The 5,459-nt window shown below is 30.6% G+C and overlaps 1 protein-coding gene across 3 annotated transcripts in view; it reads right to left on the bottom strand.

The window, feature by feature from the left end:
- LOC119641109 (A disintegrin and metalloproteinase with thrombospondin motifs 7-like) overlaps nt 1–3,341 on the bottom strand; it is an 18,357-nt gene extending 15,016 nt beyond the window's left edge. Inside the window, exon 1 of one of the 3 annotated variants that reach the window (XM_038039558.1) lies at nt 3,323–3,341. The gene's annotated coding sequence lies outside the window, so the exon portion shown is untranslated. Of the gene's footprint in view, nt 1–2,639; nt 2,661–3,113; nt 3,140–3,322 lie in introns of those variants that run through there. The other 2 variants (XM_038039557.1, XM_038039561.1) reach the window with 2 other exon arrangements.
- Nucleotides 3,342–5,459: the final 2,118 nt, after the last annotated feature.

A 5,459-nucleotide genomic window follows, 5' to 3' on the forward strand; every position in this document is an offset into this window, starting at 1 on the left:
ACTATAATAATTTTATAATCCAGTAGGACTTTTGAAGTCTTTGCTAATGTTAAATTTTCGAAATACCGAAATATAGCTTTCTATCACGAAATTCGAGCTAAATTTTTACTTAATATGAAATCAAGTTAAAATAAGTAAGAATATTACAGTTAGGCAACCTCGACGATTAGATATCGCACATCACTTCGCCTAATACAATTATTCACTCGTTTTGGTACTAGAACACCAAATGTTACACATCATTTTCATGCAAAGGCATACAAGCCCCGAACATCAAATGACATGATCAAAATTTGGGAAACTTTATGCGCCTGACAAAAATTTTATTACTTTTCATTTTCCGTCATAAAAAAGTAAAAATTAGGCGTTCTCCACAAATTCCGTATCGCTCATTTTTTTGCTCAATTGCTACTGTGAACTAATATGTATAATTAAACTTTTTCTGATTACATACGCCCGCGCAATCTTAATATACACTGAACCACAAGTGGTGTAGCGTTTAAAAATACATTCTTTGCAAGTGCACTATTATGTATCTTTCATTTCATGTTTGAATTAAAGACTTGTCTGCAAAACCATTAAAAAATTTTTTCTTTAAAAGTTTCGAGCTTAAAATTCCTATGATGAATGTTAAGAGCGAACTTCAGATTAATCTGTCGTTACTGTTCCATACTAGATAGCAGGAATTTCTTGAAAGAAGTTTTCTGTTTTTTTATTCTGAACCAAATGTAAGTGTTCCGTCGAAGCATCGCTCTAATTACAAAAAACAGATACATGCAACACAGGTCAGTAGAGCTTTTATTCTTAGTTAAAACGATAAGCTGTATCACCTGACTCAAGAGTTGAAATAAACTTTGCCTCCACCACCATCGCGTCATAGTTAAAATCTTCACAGGAATTATCACTCCAAAAATCAAAAATATATATATGCCATCAATGTGCAATTCACAGCAGATGTCAAATTTTAGTACAAAGATATAAGACACCAAATAAAATATTGCGAGATGATTCGGAGCGGCATGGACAACTTTTTCAATTCATGTAACAAAAACTGAAGTTCTTATGACAAGAAGCCCTAATTTTCAATGCTTCGCGACGAAAATCAGATCATAATAGTAATTTAAAATAAAAAAATTAACTACAGCAAAATTGGACCATCTCGTCCTATTTTTTGGATTCTAATCTGTATATAGATTTTCATGCAAATTGATCCTTTGTAGACAAAAAAGCCTAAATTTTAAAGTGGTCTGAAAAAATTCACTGTACCAAATTTGTATCATCCACAACCATATATATGAACTGCACAAAAATTTTTGTGTTTGACGACAGAGAAGTGTAAGTTTTAATATTTTATGATGAAACTTGAATTATAGAAACATGTTTGATACAAGAATGAACTATCCTGAATTTTGAATACATACCACGATTTTTGAATCTTTTGGACACAACAGACAGAGATATAAAAAAACCTGTCCGACTGTTGTCAGTCCATGTAAATTTGTGTTTAAGGTGGAAAATGATGAGATATTTTGATGAAATTTAATACAATGGCGTGCTTTGAACCAAGGACGAAGTACTATTGAAAATGGTTTGGATCGGTTCGCGTTTTCGCCCCCCATATAAAGCCTTATTTTGAAAAGTCTTTGTAATTTCAAAATTTCTCGACAAAATTGACTAAGTAATAGTATCCCGGCATTCGAAATTACTATGTAAACTTTTTGAACCTGCTCTTATATAACCGTTCCCGCGGAAACTGAACCCTTATATAATAAAAAGGTACAATTTCTAATATTTTATGACGATTATTAGTTCATAATAGTAAATTGCCATAAAAGTCAGTTTTACCGAATTTGGGTCACGTCGATCTATTTTTAGGATACCACCACCTATAAGGATATCTTCAGTATTCAGGCTGTCATGAAAAGTATGCCTTTTGTATGATTTAGTTTATTATTCCCAAAACGAGTGTATTAAGCGAAGTGGTCTGCCTCTGCGACTATGTTCTTAATTGTTAATAACCGAAAACAGTCATCAAAGAACCATAAAATACTTAATGTTTCTGCGTGTTATTGTCCATGCGAATATTCGACTGCGTGTTGTGTAAGGGAATGCATACCGCAACAATAATTAAAATTAAAACCAGAAATGTGTCATTTTTAAACTATTAACTACACTTCTCGTTAGTAATATACATTATCTTTTTAAAGCCACTACTATAATATACAAGAACTATAACTTGGTGTAAATGTTCACAACGACCTAATACAAAAATTTACAAAAATGTTATATAATAGATAACGCACGTTCAGACCATCAAATAATAAACGCACATCGCTCTATCGAAACGGAATCTGATGCTAACCTATGTACATTTTATATGATCTTGACTGTTAACTTACGAATTTTTAATATTGCATATTTAAAAAGTCTCCCCTGCGTCATTAAATAACTAGAAAGCGATAAAATCTCTGAAAGTAGAAAACTTGCTTTCAAAAATTTTATTGTCAATTTAGAGTTTATATTACTATCATCTATTAAATTTGTAGTTCTTCTCTGTTTGCAGTAAACCAAGTGAGACGGGGATAAAATATGCTTGTGAATAAGAATTTTGCTGAAAAAAAGCAATTTTGTTTTCTTACATACTCCCGAGAATCATTGGTGTATTATATATAATTTCCAACTACATGACATTGGTTTTAATTTCTTTTAGAATCAGCTATCATATTAGTTTCAAAAATGAGATTCATATAAGACTCATGCTAATCGGCCCATGCACGTCATCACAACCGAAAGTGTAGTTGACTAATATAGAAGATTTAACCCAAAGAAAATATCGATATCTTTTTATAGTCCGAATATAAAATTTTATTCACATGTAATAAAAATTTCTTTTTATTAAATGTTTTACTGCATAGCGTTTAATTTAGCTTTCATCATTTGGAAAAATTTCTTTCAACCATAAATTTATTCAAATTTTGATACACTTATCTACCAGACGATATCCGTAAAACCAAATCATAACATCGTCGTTTTTCAATCACGTAAAATAAAAATTAGAGTTAAAATGAAAAAGGAAGCACTAAACATATCATAAACAATTTACAATTACGCACTGGCGAATAATATAATTATGACAGGGCAGATATTCTACTTAAAAAATTTTCATTTCGCTTAATTGCTTTCTTAATATTATTATCAGCATTTCGAACTTTTAAGACATTTCAATTTTTTTATTACAAATTGCAAAAAAATTATATTGATTTCATTTATAATTTACACATGCTTCAGTATAGTAATTTCTTTTAGAATTTAGTAATCAGACCGATATCGTATGTAGTCTTGTTGAAACGTTGACAAATCGAAAACGAATGAAAAACTTATGAGTTTCATTAAAATATGTTGTTGACCACATATAATAGGAAAACAAAAGAAAAAATCTCAACTTTTAAGCTTTTTATTTTTTACGGGTCGCTATTTAAATAGGAAACATACCCACACACGACTAAAAACGAGCTCTCGTAAAATACGCACTCAATAAATAAACGCCAGATGCCCAAAGCGCCTATAAAAAAAAAAACACCAAAATATAAAAAATATATGGAATTGAAATATTATTGTTTCCAACAAATTTCTACTATTTCGTAAACAAAAAGTAGTAAGAAATTTATTTATGCGCCTTAAGACGAATCTTAAGTACTCGTCATTTAGAGAGCATATGTGTAGTTGTCAGTGGGTCGATTGTTGGCTGCATTGAATTCTTGGGTGGAACTATTAAGGTTAAAGAATTTTCAGAATGTTTAGAAATTATCAAAAAAAAATGTTTTCAAAACTCGTTCACACTAGTCACGAACAATACAATAACTTGCGAAAAAAGACGAAGAGAAGAAAATGGAAAAACACTATTTACTCTTTCTATTATCGAAACCTGAAACAGTTGAGAAAATTAATACATAACTTTTTATATGAATATAATAAATGAGTACTTTTTATAGGGTTCAAAATAATATGTTGCATAAGTCGTATGAAAAAGCTTTTTTCAAATTATGGATTTCTTAGCTTAATCCTTATTGGCACATCACGTCTACTTCTCAGCAATGTATGTGAAAATATATTGCCTCTATTTTAGAATCTTTTTCAGCTCCAACGACTGGACAGACTGACAGACACGCAGACGAATTGTTATATCTATTTAGAAAACCATACCGAATAAAAATTATTAAAGAGATTACAAGTCTTATGATAAACTTAGTCTAGGCTCTTGTAAAAATAGGAACCTTCTCAAAATTGTTCACAACTTCTTAACACTAACTGCACTATATAGTTTAACCAGTTGTGAAGTTAAGAAGTCTTCTTGTGTAGACATAACACTTGTTTTCTTTTTCGTTTTAGTCTACAGTTACATGTGAGTTAATTGCCAGATAATTTGCTTTAATTTGTTGTTTTTTCCTTTTTTTCCATTATCTTGAGAGATTGCCTTTAATCCACATTTCAATATGTTGTATTCATTCCAGAATGCCATGCTTCCGATAAATGGAATTCCTCCAATATGTACAGAGATTAAAATGACATTTGTTTATGAAAATAGGGTGAAGTTAGCATTTCTATAAAAGTTAATTCGTAAAGTAAATTTTCTTTAAACGAATCTCTCTCAAAGACGTACAAACTAAACTAAAAAAGTGTTTTTTATTAAAAGCAAGATAATAAATTCTTTTTACAAAAGTTGCAAGTCATAATTAGAAGCGCATAAAGTTTATTTAATGGATGCAATTAAGGTCATGAGCACTTTAGCAAAGTACGAATTGAAACTTTTACCCAAAAGAACAATATTGAAATCGCTTTTTTTTCTTTTTAGGTTCAAAATTTAGAGATTTGCTCTTACAGTTACTATATCATTCAAGTAGTCATTTTTCACTTTTACTGATTAAAAATTCAAAGCTTGAGTTCGGATAGTCAGCTCGTTTTGTTGCACTAAACTCCACAGAAAAAACTCTAAAATCAACTGACTATATATGTAGACTAGTGTTGTTCCAACAATAAGTCGCATGAGCTACATATTCTAAATTAAGTTGTTTGCTTCTGCCTGCGTGAATACGTTACAATTTGCAGGCAATCGCGGATTAAAAAAACCAAGCACGTTCCAGTAGTTATCAGAAATTTTATTTAATATTTCGTACAACAAACGACAACGTACTCATTTAACTGAAAGTTAGGGACCACTTTTACACTCTGCAGTTTAGTAAAAACAGCTGAAAATGGAAGCGAGAGTTAAGTTTTTCAACCGGAATAAATTCAGTTCAGCGAGGCATTGAAAATATTACCAAGAACAATTTATGGTCGGTACAAAAGATTCCTGGAGAAGGAGAACACTTCGAGGCTGGTTTCAGATTAGAGGATTTTAGTACGTTCGTCGTAGGCGAAAAAAGTTTAATACAAACAATAGTAAACAAAAAATCATGCTT

This window comes from Glossina fuscipes, unplaced genomic scaffold, assembly GCF_014805625.2.
Source record: "Glossina fuscipes isolate IAEA_lab_2018 unplaced genomic scaffold, Yale_Gfus_2 142, whole genome shotgun sequence".
NCBI lineage: Eukaryota > Metazoa > Arthropoda > Insecta > Diptera > Glossinidae > Glossina > Glossina fuscipes.